The 16734-nt window shown below is 47.5% G+C and overlaps 1 protein-coding gene across 4 annotated transcripts in view; it reads right to left on the reverse strand.

Moving 5' to 3' along the window:
• The window catches only part of LOC144947215 (uncharacterized), a 718459-nt gene that overhangs the window by 629666 nt on the left and 72059 nt on the right, over positions 1-16734 (reverse strand). The window contains exon 1 of one of the 4 annotated variants that reach the window (XM_078876410.1): positions 9010-9132. The exons of the other annotated variants lie outside the window; for them this stretch is intronic. The gene's annotated coding sequence lies outside the window, so the exon portion shown is untranslated. Of the gene's footprint in view, positions 1-9009; positions 9133-16734 lie in introns of those variants that run through there. 4 annotated transcript variants of the gene reach the window in all.

The following is a 16734-nucleotide window of genomic DNA, read 5'->3' on the forward strand; positions in this document are numbered from 1 at the left end:
TCGACGACGAGTGTGACTCATTACACCCCACAGCCACTGTGGCAATCAAACGCCAGCGGGCGGCTGCCACGACTCTGCCAAAGTTCCCGTGACATCCACGTGACATCCACGTGTCCTCCCCCCCAGCCGGGATAATGAGCGCAGACGCCCTAAGAGGCGCATGCCTGAGCTGTCACGAGGAGGGAGGAAGGGAGGAAGGAGGGTGTTGAGGGAAGAGGCCATCATGCCACCTGTTTCACCCCGCTAAGAGTGTCAGCGGAATCACTCCAAAAGTTTCCTCAATCCCCCCCCCCAACGCCCCCTCCCCACGCCCCCCCCCCCACGCGAACGCTGCCCGGTGAATGTGGGGCTCTGTGCTTAATTTGCAGCTCGGATACTGAAAAATGACATGCGTGGCTATATATATACGTGACATAGTATATGCAGTGTCTGCATACCACATATATACAATGTACATGCACGAAATGCATACATGGTATATACTATGCACGTATGCAATGAATATGTATCATACACAATGCGCATGTATCAGTTTAACAAGTCGGCTTTCGCGACCAATATTATCCATGATATAGGTTTGTATCGGTTAGATCGCGTAAATAAATGGAGCACATGTATCATATACAACGCGTCTAGAGTATACGCTCTACTGTGCACTATGTATGCACATGCAGTAGGTACAGAAGTAAATGTGAATTTCGACGTGATGGGGTTTCTTTTCTCACAGATGACAGAAAATAAATGGGAAAACATCGCTGTTCTTTGTATTTTCGGGCCGTAAGCGCAGCTATTAAAGGGTGACATTTCAACGTTACGTTTACTCATTACAAAAAAAATAATCACCTCTTGCATATTGTCTCGTTTGCACAAACAATATGTGCAATCGCATTTAACACCATGGCTCTCGGGTTCCTTGCCAACGTAAAAAAAAAGAAAATATGAATTACACAAATATTAAAATATGCTTAAAATGAAATATATTACTTCATACACTGCACTATAGCATACATATGAAGGTACACCAGGAGGCCAAGAATAGATGTGAATATATATGTGTACATAACGGCAGGAAGTGTATAAATGATATGCTGTGCACATTGCAAGTTTGGCTAGAATACTGTAGGCCACTGCCAAAATCGTCGTTATCTTTGTACTGAATGTGTCCCCTCTGTGCGCAGGGTGTCTGTGTTGTCTCTCATGAGTCTCTGCTCCGACACCATGCTAACATCTCTCTAGGGCTCTGCTCACACACAGACAAAGATCCCCCGTGTAGCCTTCACAGACTGTAGGCGCAAGTGCTGTTCACGAGCACCTATGAAAGCCGACAGGGTACACGAGGGAGTGGGTGGGCCAGCAACGCGTCCGACCACCTTTGTCTCCTTAGTGGCGATGTTTACACACCACACCAGGTATTCATTTGAGGCTGAGTCGACCTAGGGGAGGCCCAGGATCGGTTCAGAAAATCGTCACCGATGTTGGCCGTGAGCGGGAATCGAACCCGGGCCACCGGGTTCATAGCGCAGCGCGCTAATCGCTACACTACCGCTCCCCACACACACTATGGCACAAACACTCACACACGCGTTGGAGAGAGAGATATAGAAAGGTGTTTTGTCTGCTTAGTCTTCTTTTTTACAACTGCTTTTTTCATAACACTCTTCGGTAAATCATTCATTTCTAATACACATGAAGAAAATTTTCACCAATGCATTGTGGGATTGAAACACTGCTAGTTAAAAAAAATCATAACCAGCATGAACTATACATCACCTTACTGATACAAGATGTACAAATAATAATTGTCAACGTTTTCGGAAATATTGTACCGTGAATATAATGTTGGTTCCAAGTAACAGAGTGATAATTTTCTAAATCCTCCCCCCGAATTGATCTGCCAATACCTATCCCTGGGTTAATTATTCCTGTTAACTGCAAATGTTATGCAATAAAAGTCTAACCGCACAATACAAATGCTTTTTGAGATGCATAAATTACACTATTTTATTTTACTGAGCTGTTTTTCAGAAGCGACCCGGCCACAAATGATAGGTCAACGAAGTGTCTGATCACGTGGAACCCAACACTCTAAACACGTGATGTTGATTCTAAATGTGGAGGAAAAAACCGGAGAATTGAAACCCACGACCTCCTGTACACCAGGCGAAGGAGTTAACATCTCCTAGCCACCACGGTGCCCCAAAGCAACCCAAGATGCCGCACAGAGAGAGGCAACTTTGCAATGGACAACGTGCGACGGACGTGTTAGACGCTCTAGGTGGGAGATGGAGTTGAGACGACGCTACGGGGGAGATGCGCTGCAAAGACACTCGTGGAGAGAGAGAGAGGGAGAGACACACAGGACGTGCGCAGAAACGTCTACAGTGCGTAAAAGCAGCTAGGGTGAGGGGAGCTGTGGAGCAGTGGCGAGTGCATTGCGCTAAAAACACCTGGGAACTTCGCCTTGATTCCTGGGGATGCCCATCACCAGTTCAGATAATCGTCACTAGTGTTGGCTGTGAGCGGGAATCGAACCTGGGTCGCCAGGTTCATAGCATAGCGCGCTAACCGCTACACTACCGCGTTCTAATACGCACACACGCACACACGAGTTGTGACATGATCCAGGTACCCTGCTTGAATTCTGAATGTCGTGCGTGTGTCGCTCTGGTAGACCACACGCGATTTGTTTACACGCGGCCCACGGATTGCTGCGGGTGGCGGGGCAGCAGGAGGCAAAGGCCCCAACTTATTTACGGCGGGACCTTTATTTGCTCGTGATGGTGGCGCAACGGCCGCCTAATGGAATAAGCGACACTCACCTCCGCCAAACAGAATCAAATTGCTCCATAAACAACGCTCGTGAAATGTATCTTAAAACACAGCAGCGGGGAAAAAAGCCACAAAATTTGTTATTAGAGGCACAGAAACCCCCCAAAAAAAGAGAAATCCCATTTGGAGAGAGGACAATTGACGTGAGCGGGGCGCTGAATGCACAATGAGCCGTGCGACTCTCCCGGTCACAACGACGAGGCCGGAGACAAAAACGAGAAGCCACGCCACGCTCGGGCCTGCCACCTGCTCTGGTTTACGGAGGTCTTTCCCCTCACTGCTTGTCAATTTGAAATGCTCACTGACCTATGCGAATAAACGCTCCGTGTAAACACAAAAAATTGGGTCCCAACCGGACTGCTTTGCAGTCTTTGCCCTCGCATGCAGAGTCCGCTGCTGAATCACGGCAAGTCGGAAGCCCCCTACGCCCACCCCCTTTTTTTGAGTATCACACTTTTAACAAAGCGGAATTCACGCGACCTGTCAGCTCGGCCACGATAAGAGGGCCCCTGCCGCCCACGGCGCCGGCAGATGCTGAGGGGCAACAGCAAAGCGTCTGCCTTGAGGTGTGCTCCCCGGGGCTCCCAAGCAGGGGCAGGGTGTTGCCGTGGCAAATGTGGCAAGGGAAACGATCGCGAGAGGGCCCCCGGGCAACGGGATGATGGCATGCGCCTGTGGTAGACATCTGTGCCATGGTTCAGCTCGGTCGCTCTCAGAGGGCCTACGCAGGCAGTGAACACAAGCGGGAGGAGAACTTGGAGGGGGGGGGGGGGTGGCGCCGCAGTGGCTAGATGCCAACTCCCTCGCCTGGTATGCAGGAGGTCGTGGGTTCCATCCCGTCCCCGTCCCCAGCGTCTGCTGTATATTTGGAGTGTTCACGTTCTCCGCGTGGTGGCGTGGATTTACTCGGGGTCCTCCGGTTTTACCCTCCACAAAAATAATCAACATCACGCGTTTTGAGCGTTTGGCTGCTATATTTTCCACGCGATAAGCCACTACGTTGAGCTTTCATAGCCCAGGTCGCTTCTGAAAAAAAATCTATATAGCTCAGTGGGCCTTACCTGGTAAAATAAAATAGCTTTGTTGTGTTTTTGTTGAAGCCAAGGGACATTGTGGCACCTGCACTGTTGTTGAACAAGCCCTGATCTGAGAAAACAGGAATGTTTATTTTCCATAAAAGTAAAAACCTCACCACGACAAACATCCACATGGCTGTTTAAAATGTCATGTAACCAAAAAACTGTCTTCGAAAAGAATTACCGTAATCACAATATAGACGCACTTTAGTTTCCACACTTTAGTGGGACACACACTGAATCGTAACAGTCTTAGATTTGACCAACGTTATTTTGCCGACTCCTTGTTAATGTCTGCAACTTTCTCATTTTACCGTATCAAGCATCAACAGACAAATTGTAATATATATTTCAGTTCACATGTGGCGGTAGCGAGGTGCAATGGTAACACTCATGGCTAACAGCAAGAAGGCCCTGGGTTTGCTTCCTGACTTAGGAGTCTTTCCGTGAGGATTTTGTGGATGTCCCTCCTCATTTGCATGGGGTTCCTGCAAGTTCTTTGGTTTTCTCCCATAACTAAAAAACCTCCCACCAAAAAATGTAACTGGTGTTGGTCAAATGGAAAAGACGTCTTCATGTGGACCAATACCATTTGGTCTTCATTTCACGGCTGCCTGTAGTAGGTTTGGCAGCGTCTTCTCAAACAGTGAAAAAAAAAATTCTTGCTGTTGTTTTCCCACCTGATGACGATTGTTTGTGTTGCAATTGAAACGTCGTGATTTAATTTATTTTATTTTATACCTACGTGACTTTATCGAAAGAACCAAAGAGTAATCGCGAAAACTTCAAATCTAGAGTGAATTGGTGGTCCAAAATAAGATAAATAGCCACACGTACAGTTCCGTTGGAGCTGGTGGTCGGGATAAGGCTGACAGCTTTTGTACTTGCAATGCAACTCTGTGTTGTTAAATCTGTTTTTCCGGAACTGCACTAATTTACCTATGTGATCGGGTGTTCTTGTCATTGATAGAATGCATCAATCGCAAGCAATATTAAACATTTTCATGAGCTTCCTTAAGTCGACTTTCTTGGTGCGGGGAGTTTAAACATAATCATTGGGAGAGATGAATGAACACTTGCCTCAAAATTCCATATGGCCCACGTGGGAATATTTGCCTGTGTATCTTTGCACGCGTGCGTGCGCGTGTGTGTGTGAGTACCCTGTGTCTGAGTCTGTGCTTGATTGGGGAGTGGTCGCGGAGTGGTTATCGCGCTGCACGACAAACCCGGTGAGCCGAGTTCGATCCCCGCTCACAGATAGCATCGGCGATGAATGTCTGACCTGCTCCTGGGCCTCCTCTAGGTCGACTCAGCCTTAAATGAGTACCTCGTGTGGTGTGTAAGCATCAGCACTAGGGATGTTTCTACCGCAAGGCGGCCAGGACTGGTGCTGCACCCACCCGTTCGTGTTCTGTACCGACCTTAATAGGTGCTCGCTAACAACACTTGCTCCAACAGTCCGTGTAGGCTATATGGGGGTTTGAATTGTTTGATTTCTGCATGTGTACTTTAAAAGTTGTTTTTGCTAAATACTATCCCGTTTAAAAATAAATCATGAATAAAAAATGTAAGTGCTTTAGTAATTTTTTTACGGATGCAAGTTGGAAGGAGGACGGAACACGGCGGTGGGATGAGTTGATTTTGAACTATGGGTGTTTGTTTTAGTTAAATAAATAATATTTATACATGTGTGTGTGTGTGCACAGCACTGCTCCGGATATTTTTTGTTCACCATTTTTTTTCCATCTTATTTCGCTACTTACAAAAAAAATCACTTCTTATTCAAGGCATGGTTAAAAAAAAAATAACTCCATGAATACTGAGTGTTTCTGTACGGAACAATTCCCCGCAACATCATTGTGAGGAAAGCACGCTGGCCTGCATCACTCCGCAGCACTCACGGGGGTGGTGGTGGTGGTGGTGGGGAGGTTCTCTCAATGCATCTGCATACGAGGCCAGGGCATAACAACTTAGACGGGGGATGAAGCTTGCACGGCACCGCCACGTCGGGATTCATTTCAGCTTAACCCGGTGAGAGGAGCGCGAGGGCGAGTGTCTCGTTCACGAGCGTGACCTGGGCTCAAGAAGGATTACGAATGGGAAAAGGAAATCAAATTAAACACGGCGAGGAAGCAAATAGAAGTCAGCACAAAAAATCAACCGCGTTCGCACGAAAAATCAAAAAGCGTTGCGCTGGCATGAATCTACGTTCAATAATAAATATCCTGCAGTGTAAGTCGGCTGGGGTGGATGATTATTATTAATATTCGGCTGACCAAACCGCAACTATAATTAGGTCACAGAAACAGCCAACAGAAACAAGAGTGACTCTCATAAGTAAGCAGACAAGGTTTATATGTCACGTGAAAATTGGCATCAAATTGTATGTATGTTGAACTTTTTTCGCACCGTATGTAGCCAATCGTGGTAATCGGGGTTGCGGGTGAAGGACAACAAAATAAAACACAAATAGCAGTCGTGAAGAAATGAGTTTGTCAATGTAGATAATTTAAAAGTGCATAGCTCCAGTGGCTTCCTAATATCGGAACGAAGAGCGTTCCAGACGGCCGCAGAAGCGGATTTGAACACAGGCGATGCGGTGACCCCCGCCTTTGTTCGATGGCCAGCCAAAATGCGCTGCGAGGGTGACCAAAAATTGCGTGATGATGGTTTATGCCCTTTGACGAGATCAGCAAAGTACTGTGGTTTATTTGTGGCAAGCATTTGCATGTATAGAGGACTGGACGGACATGGTCGGATCTTGCAATAATTGTGATTTGTGTGGGAGAGTAACCGAGGACATTTTTGAGGCGATATAATTCCAGGTTGCAAGTTCAGTCATTGGATAATTTAACGCGCCGTAAATGTGACGGCAAGGCCACTTAAATCTCACTTCAGTGGCATCGCAAGGGGTGTAAAGTTGATGCGCCGCGATGAATTCATTGGTTTGAAATTTGCGGGGTGTAAAGTGAACCGACCTGCAATCAGAGACGCGATGGGGCAAAGGTTGCTGAGCTAAGGGACATAAAGCGAGCACTTTGAGGCCATGTGAAGTATCGAAAGTTCACTGACAAGAAATATTTCGACAGACCCAGGTGTTATAGGTTGACTGAGGTGGCTGACAGATGCACCACCTGTGCTTCCGACTGTGCTAAACTTGCGATGTTTTAGCCACACAGCGCTCCGCTCATTATCGTGATGGTCGCTCCTCTGCTCTCCGCTGTTGTTGGAAGGCAACTGCCTCCAACTTCCCAGTGGCTCTCTTCATAAGCATCCTCCATAGAGGCCGATGCTGACACCACCACTGGCACCAGTCATGTGCAAAGTCCAATCAAGGGCCAGGAGAATGACGCACAGGGTAATCATTGTTCAGTGTAAACAACTCCACCTCGCCTACCAACTGGCATGGTGACATATTCAATGTGTAGTCGACACTTCACAGGTCTTCGCCACCATCGAGCTCGGGATGTCCCACCATCACCAGGGCAATTCTCGCTGCAGTGCGTTCATTCAGTCCATGTGTCCACATTCTGAGACACATCCACTGAGTGGGATTGAGAAGATACATCCAAGTATCTCATTCAACGGTGACGTCCTTGGACTCTTACAGCCAGGCCAATCCTAACCAGATCCCACAGAGATATCCTTTATCAGCCCAAACCAATCCAGAATGAGCCCAACTCAAAAACAAAACGAAGCCATACAGATTTGAGTTGCCACCTTTCCCAGTGGAGACCAAACCCATGCACATTTCTTCATCAGTTTAGGTCTACCAGTTTAACACGTAGGAGGCTTTCGTGACCAATATCATCCATAAGAGGTTTTTTGGGTTAGATCGTGTAAATATATAAATGTGTTGTTAAAACACGCCACCACCCGACACAGCAAACTAGTAAGCGTTGTCACGTAAGCTTGGCTTTCCAACTCACCGGTGTGCTGTACTAGTGACGAACTGGCATGTTCTGTTTACGTGACAACCCTTACTATTCTTTGGGTCTTTCGGTAAAGTCACGTAGATAGAAAAATAATGTTTAAAAATCACGGCGTTTCGATCGCAACACAACCAATCGTCTTCAGGTGAAATAATACAGCAGACGCACCGCTGTGGCAGGAGAAATATAGCGGGAGAGCTACTGCAGCAAGAGGTTATAGAGGTTTGAGATGGGTGCAACCCAAGGGTAAGTGGGCGGGGCTAGAGATGGAATTTGCATGTAAATGTAGGATCGCAGAGCCACATAGAGCTCACGACTACGGTGCTGAAGCGGCGGCCATTGTATTGCTAGTGGTTAGCATGTCATTCTGTAATTTGCGGGGAGCTCTGGGCAGCCGTGTGGTCCCTTAGCGTTGCCACCTGACGGGGTTTGACCCGGCCCTGACCCGGACATTCTGGGAATCGGCATCTGTGTTCAGGTGGCAGGGAAATTGATGTGCGCCGAGATCTAGAGGCATTGCGTTTGACTTCATTGCAGTTTGCTGGACAGTTATGATGGACCCAGGCTGACTCAGAAATATGTCTGAGTTTTTGGCCATGTCTATTACGAGTAGCTGCCCTTCAGAAACGACGACAGCTGTCTCAGAAGCTTGGAATGAGTGGTTTTGGGATCCTTTGCTTAAGTATTATATTACTTTTAAACGCACGGTCTTCGTTATATGGGCGCGTTCGTGGCTAAACCGACCGAGCCAGTTGACACAGATCCTTCTGCCGTGACATGCGGGGGCAAGCGGACACACGCCGTCTTCGCCCGGAGCAGCAGAGCATCGCCGTTGTCTCTGTAGGTCGTTAAATGAAGGCGCCGACCCGACCCAGCGGTCCAAGCCCCATGTGCATCGCTTCCCTCCAGCTGGGCTACTTCCTGCCAACCAGGGGCAGGAAGGCCACAGTGCACGAGTGTGCATTTATTTGGGGGCCAGGGGTCGGAAACTACAATAACAAGAAGAGCCATCGTTTTTGCGAATTCGGTAAAAAAAAGATCTAATAGCCGCGACGCACGTGGATACAGGACTGGCGGTGTTCGATGAATAACCTTCACGGGGCAGTCCTCAAAGAGCCGCACGTTAGCAACCCCTGACGTCGGGTAACCTTCCACCGAAGGAGGGGGAGGACCTTTTGAATGGCTGCCTCGGTAGAGTTCGCCGTTCACGAGCTGCTTTGGAGCGCGGCCGTCTCGACATCGTCACGACGCGTCCGCCCCGCGTAGCAAATCGGTGGCAGCCCTCGTGCCCCAGCTTGGCCCCCTCTCGCTCGGGACTGAGGCCGCCCGCCGTGCGGACCGAGGCGCCGGTGTGAAGTTCTCTGCGCTCGTCACAAGAGGATGCTCCGTGAAATTTAGAAAACATTTGGGATTGGGATGACTTTGAGAAAGATTGACTACAACTCTGCAAACAACACAGGGCGCAAACGGCCCAGCAACCATTTGATTGATTGGACTCCAACTCGTGGCAGATTCAATAAATGCCGAGATGTGATTGAGGAGGTGTTCGCCACAAGCAAGGGACATCTTGAGGCACTAGAGAATGCGTGTGCAAAACTTCTGCATTTAATATTCATAGCTTTACCCGCCGGCCCCTACAGACATACAGACAATATATTAGATTGCTCTTACAATATGTTTAACCTAAGACTAGTCTCCGCCTTGCTTCGCTCTGCTTTGATAAACTAGGCGACTGCTTTGCGTGACTGGGGATGATGAACTACTCACAGAGTGCGCGTACTCTGTCCGTGCAGCTGGAGTTATGTCTGTGAGGTCTGTGCAGTGCCAGCCGTGTGGAGGCTTGGTTTCAGCGCCAGGCCTGCACGAGTCACCGAGTGTAAACTAGCCACTTCTCATCATAATTATCATGGTCGTCATCATGAAACGTTGTTTTCAGTTGTGCAACCTCCGCAACTCCACTGCAGATGTTCGTGCTTTGTTTGTTGTCCTCCCCCCGCACCTCCGATTTGCATGGTTGGCTACGTACGGTGCGAAATAAGTTCAACACGCATACATAATTATTACGGTCTTCATCACGAAACGTTGGTCTCGGTTACGTAACCTCTGCAACGCCAATGCAGATGTACGTCCTTTGAAGCTTTGAACCGGGTAAGCTACTTAAATATTCATAACACTCTTAAAACCAAAGGGAATCGTTAAAACAAGCAAGGCCGGAATAAAAATAGATGACTAAAACAATTAGCTGGAGATGAAGCCCACAGTAATAACATTTCACTTTGGTTTTAGACAACGTCAGATATGCCGGTGGTGAATTGGGAAGGCAGCTGGATTACACAGACGTGGAAGAAAGAGCGAGGCAGATTTTTCCATGGTTGGGCATATTCCAGCGGACCATAGACACGTCAAACATTGTCTATCCACAGCTGAAGGACGAAGGCCCCTCCACACGCACGTATCTACGTAGGTCAAACTTTTTTCGCACTGCACGCAGCCAACCACACTAATCGGAGGTGCGACGCCTTTGCCGCGTGGGGGCCAAACTTTTCATCCGCTCCCGCCTCCGTGGCGATCATTCTCCTCGAGGTGTTCTCTCCTTTGGCTGCCATTCCATCGCCCGTGTCTCTTCCATTGGCCCATCAACATCTGCCAGCGGACACGCGCTGCCTGAAGCCCACTCGCTTCCCTTCAGCAGACAGCGCGACGTCTCCACATTTGCATTTGTTTCCCTCCCCGCCACCCCCCGCCAAGTGTTTACTTTCCTCCGCTCTCGTTGTGATTCCGAGCATGCATCTCCGCATGCCTCGCGGTGCACTTGCCGGCTATTGCCACTGTGTCTTTGTTTGCGTTCGCTTGCCTTCATCCGACGGTTGGAAACTTTCTTCCTCAGGCACGTCGTCCTTCTATGTTCAAGGCCGAATGATGAAGAACTCCAAAGAATTATTTCGGAACTGGGATCCCCCTTTACAAAATAATGCAATCACACATTACACGAACTCAGCATCACGACCTTCATTTAGACTGCAAGAAGAATCCTATGAGCTGCAAAGCTCTTTTTCAAAGATGTCTACTTGGTAATATTTCGATAGTTCAATCACTCCCGTCGACATGGGAAAAAATACAAAAAAATATTTATTAAAACTATGCTATTGCATGAAAGGGAAGAATATTCCTGTTGTTATTGTTTTATTATTTACAACAACAAAACGTCACCACAGACAACTAGACCAAATTATACTTCAATTATCTTCTCTTACTTGGTGGAGTAGCGTATAGACTCTACACACAGTGGAAATCCCTCCTCTGTCGCCAGTGAGAGAGAAGCGACTGAGCAACAATCTCCAACGACGTCCAAGGTTCTGCTGTTTGTCGAGGCGAGAACTCGACACACCAGGATGAGTCTCGTTTGCAAAAGTGACCTGGGTCACCAAAAGCACCGCAGGGCACTGCGGTGGCCAGGAGATGTTAACTACCTCGCCTGGTCTACAGGAGGTCGTGGGTTCAATTCCGAGCTGTATATTTGGAGTTTGCGTGTCTCTCTTCCCGTGGTCGCGTAAAATTTTCTCCGGGTCCTACCGGTTTTTCCCTCCACATTTTGAATCAATGTCACGCGTTTAGAGTATTTGGCTACTATACATGTCCACGTGATGATAAGCCGCTTCGTTGAGCTATCATTTGTGGTCAGATCGCTTTTGAAAAATAACTATATAGCCCAGTGAGCCTCACCTGGTAAATCAATAAATAGTTATGTTTTATAGCTTACAAAGGACAGTAATGAAGGGGATATAAATCAGGAAAACAAACAAACCTGTGTTACAGGATTAATACAAATACAATCACAGCACAACTATGAAAGAGTATTTTAAAAATAAATGTCCTGTAGCGAATGCTGGCGAAGAAAAATTACTTTGAAACTGTCCACAGCACACTATTACGTAAACAACAACAAACCCAAACGTACATAAATAACCTAAATACGATCCCTTACCTCTGGTCACGAACTTCTTTCGCACCGTACGTAGCCAACCGCGTTAATCGGAGGTGCGGGGGGGGGGAAACAAATTAATCGCGCAAAGCAACCCGAAAGAAATGAGTTTTCGATCCAGATTCAAAAGTGTGTACCGCCCCAGTGGCTTGCTAACATCGGAAGGGGCCATGCGGCGGGTTGAGCCATGCGGCAGGAACGCACACCGTGGCACGGAGTGAGGTTGCTTCGCGACGGCCGCGGGAACGCAGCAACAAGCAAAGCGTTGACCCCCCCCACGCCCCCACCACGAGCCGATTGATTTGTGTCAATAACAACAACAATGGTTCGCTATGCTCGGCTCACCTCTATGATAAGGGAGATCGATGCAACTGTTGGCCCTGACAGTGATGCCCACAACGTGGCACGTGATAGTCGTACCAAATGTGACTGCGTAGGAAAGATGTCATTCCGCGCAACCTCGTAACACTGGTAAAATAATCAAATAAGTGCCTTTAAATTAATTTAATGTGGGAGTATGATTTGGTGAGAAAGGGGTTGGGTTCTTGCGATCGACAGCATTGTATTTTATTTGAAGCTAGGTGCAGTGTTATTGGAAAGGTAAGTTAAACAAGCAACGTTCTTTAATTGCATTCTGTTATTTCATGGTGGAGAGAAACTTAAACCTGATGAACAGTAATTCAAACATGCACACACTTCTAATTTAGTGAATTTTCAAAGGGCATATTCATTTTACTACATGTATTGAATGAACATTGATAGTTACCTTAACATTTTATTTTGCATAGAAGACTTGTTTCTCTATGTATCTATGTCGAACTTATTTCACACCGTACGTAGCCAGCCTTGCTAATTGGAGATGCGGGGGAAGGACAACAAACTAAACACAAAAAGCAGTTCTGAGGAAATGAGATTTCAATCTAGATTTTTAGAAAACGCATAGCTCCAGTGACTCCCCAAATATCGGAAGGAAGAGCGTTCCAGACGGCCGCAGAAAGGGCATTCGAACGCGTGCGATGCGGCGACCACCGCCTTTGTTCTGGGGCCAGCCAAACTCGGCTGCTGCAAGGATGACCGGAGTTCGCTCCATGAGATTTGAATGCTTCGTTGACGAGATGAACGAAGCATTCTGGTTTCATTTGTCGCAAGTAACTTTGTGTGTGTGCCGAGTGCCACCTCGTAATGTATCCGTTCGGCAAATGGACGCCACCGCAGCTCGACTAACTAAAGTACAGTGGAACTCGTGTATCCGCAGCCCTTATCCGCAGCCCTTTTATCCGCAACAACTCATATCCATGGGGTTAGACCAAGCCAGGATTCCTCGCATTAAGCAGTGATCAGAAACTCCTCTTATCCACACATTTACGGATAACAGGAAGGCGTCAAAAAGATGGGTGCTAAAGTAATATATATTTTTTTTTTTATCTACCATTCACATATGTAAGGGGATGGCCATGGCCAGTGAGGTGGTAACTTCATCCTATAATCAGCGATTATCCATGGCAAATAGGTGATCGCCTGTGACAAATTCAGCTGGAAAGCACCCAATCTTGCCACGGATGGTAGACAGGTTTGAGCCTCTGGATAACGTCCTCGTGGATGACCGCCGTGCACGAAACAGGTGTAGTAGGCTGCTTTGGAGGTGTGTTTTCAGCAGAGGGCAGCTCTGCAAAATCCATTGTTGTACTGCACTATGCTCCAACGTCTATTCGCCTCTTCTTCACCAAACCCGTAGCGTGCCTCGTCATGAAGCGTGGTCAAATAACGCCGAGAAGCCGTCGGTATGGCACGGTGGGAGGCCATCAGCTCGCGATGGATTGACAAAAGGCCTTTGCATGTGCAATGGAGGTCGCCGTGATTGGGATGAGGATGAAGTCTGGCGTGGTGATTACCGTCACCGCTGTCACCACTGGGGTTGAATGAAGATGAAAGTAACAAAGGTTGTGGATTAGGCTATGTAGCGATCTGGCCAAATTCACGTCACGTGTCCAAGCAAATCAACGTGGCAGTTATTATTAGATTAATATCGCTGGTAAAAAAATATATAAAAAATCACGCAACCATTATTGAGGAATTAGAAACGATGCATCGGATGAAACTGTGCCAAGCATCTTGGGAACAGAATCCATGTCAGGGGTCAGGTGTGATAAGATGGCGGAGGCTTTCACGATATAAATTTAGCCAAATAATTACGTGGCCTTACCAAAAATAAAAAAATAATAATAATCAAATTTTGAGTCGTAATATTGGCCGTGAAAACCTACGTGTTAAGAAGTATCCGCTGATGCAGAGAACGGCACAGGACATTGAAATGGCACTCAAAGAAGATGACCAACCACGTGACAGACGGTGGGACAGTGAACCTGCTGCCAGTAAGGGATCTCAGAGGGACAGCGCTCGTAATCCAACAGCCACAGGTGATGAGGACGACGATTTTGTCTGAGGATCTCCACGAAGTCACCGCCAATCGAGAATCACTGCCACGAAAATTAGCACCGGCACACAGACCCCTCCGCAAAACTCGGGCAACCTGAGGTGTGACTAAATAGATCCCCTAACACCCCGCGGTTGTGTAAAGGCAACAACATTCGCCGGAAAATGTTTCCGGACTATGCTTCGGTTGCGTGCAAATGATAAGGCACCACAGGATTATCTATCAATCCTGCTGACTCGATCACATCCCGCGCCACAGAAGGAACGCCTCATTCAAAGTCAAGTGCCGTGTCTCTTCATCCAGGATACTTCAACCGTGCACTTTTTTTAATGGGAAGTATTTGTCACAATTGATGCCTTGCTGTATTTTGTGTGCCGTTTATGAAATATCTTTTGTTAACTTCTTTTTTTATTCAAATGTTTTATGATGTTGTAGTGTGTGAATAAACATAACGAAAGTACATTTAACTGCAATATGTTTGGTTATTTTATGCTTTACTTTAAACTACACACTATTGCTGGCTTTTGCACGAAGTAAATTTTTACCAATTTAAATTCCTGTTAGTCCTTCTGAGAAACATTTGTCGTTTCATATTATAATAATACTGATGTTTAGTTTCATACAGCATTGCTATTCATGCAAATTGCTTTTCACAACCACTGAGAATCCACAAACAAGCTGATAGGCAGCCAGGCGGTGAGCCGGCACCAATAATTAATTATCCAAGCTCTGCAATCCTCCACGTACGATATCAATATATTTTCAGTCAATTCATCGGCGTACACGTGTGGGAGGAAAGCGGAGCACTCCGAAGTAACACACAACGTGTGAGAGCACACCAACTCCATCCTGAACAGAAGGGAGAGTCTGCAATTTGCCGCACTGCATTCTCCCGGGCGAGCCGGCGAGCGGCACGTTCACGATGCGCAGGGGAAGGGAGCTTCGCGACAAATGTGCGACGATCCAGCGACGCTCGCTGCCTCCGCGTCGCTGCACCAAGAGGCCACGCGCGTCGCCACCACCACCATCCGTGGCTACCACGGGGATGGAACTTCAGTCAAAGGGGGGAGCTGTGGTGCTGCGGGGCACACTCTGCGGCAACTGCACTTTGACCCCCTGGAGCTTGAGTTTGATTCGTGGCCACGGCTCACGTCAGTCGTGAACAATATAGCGACCGGTCACCAAACCGCGCCGCCCAGCGTGGCTATGTCTGCTCAAACAACCCTCGAGACCAACACGCAGTGTTTTGAAACTTTGAAATAGTTAAGTTTGCCAACAACACTTAAATTGGAGTGGTGCTGGTTGGTAATAATAATCATGTTCCAAACTTACAAAGAGGACATATAAAAACGACAGCATGTCACAGGGTGGTTAAAGCCCTCCGCATAGCAGATGGCAAACGTGGCGTTAGAGTGATTACGCAACGAGCATCAGAAATGAAATGATCAATTTTGTTTGCCGTGCCGCTTAATTGCATTCAATTAGCTCATTTATCTGTCAAGACGGTGCTGTGGCAGAGTGCTTGGCTCGTAATCATAACGTCTCAAGTTAAATTTCCAGTTGAGCATTCAGTCAACCCTGTCATTCCTCGATAAGATGTAAGAAAGCATCAATTCATGTATAAAAGTCGATTCCAATATGAACATTGCATCAAGTGCGCAATAATAAATTATTCATAATGTATGCATTTAGTAGACAAATGACACGCTATCGTGACACTTCCCCCCCCCCAAGCAATAATATATTACGCGTTCAAATGCACAGCACACGTCAAGGGCACAGCCGGAGAAACACGCAAACACACAAACAGACATTGCGACAAACCGCGATGCCAGTGTCAATGGGAGGTAGGAACGTAGGTGTGGAGTACACGAGTGTCTGGAGTACGTGACCCGGTGGAGTATGCGTAAGTGTTGAGTACACGAGTGTCTGGAGTACGTCAGAGTCTGGAGTACGCGAGCGGGTGGTGCACACGAAATGACAGGGTTGGGTATCAGCTTGCACGCTATATTGTTATTATGAAAAATTGCAGCGAACAAATGAGACTGAACATGAGAGAGATGAGATGGTAAAACATTAGACAAATGAACAAGTTAAATTACAATTCCGAATTGTGGGGCGACAAGCACGCACGTGACTTTGCGTGGATCGGGCCCCGCTCGCCTCCACAGCGCTCGCCAACAATCGCCCAGGCTCTGCAGTCCTCTATATAGCAAGTAGTTATCGGCCAATTGTACGTAAGTATGCTGGACTTCTTTCGCACCGCACGTAGCCAACCGTGCTCATCGGAGGTGCTGCAAAACCGTGCAATTAATGAGTGTTTATGTGTCAGAGGAAAACGGAGCATCCAGAGAAACCTGACACGTGCAAGGGGGCAACACTCTATCCCATACAGATCGAACAGGTGGAGCCCACGTGTTGCTGTACCGCCTTCTCCTGGCAAGCCGTGGTTATGGCTCCTGGACACCCACCCGCAGGAAG

The sequence above is a fragment of the Lampetra fluviatilis genome, chromosome 44 (assembly GCF_964198595.1).
Source record: "Lampetra fluviatilis chromosome 44, kcLamFluv1.1, whole genome shotgun sequence".
In the NCBI taxonomy this organism is placed as follows: Eukaryota; Metazoa; Chordata; class Hyperoartia; order Petromyzontiformes; family Petromyzontidae; genus Lampetra; species Lampetra fluviatilis.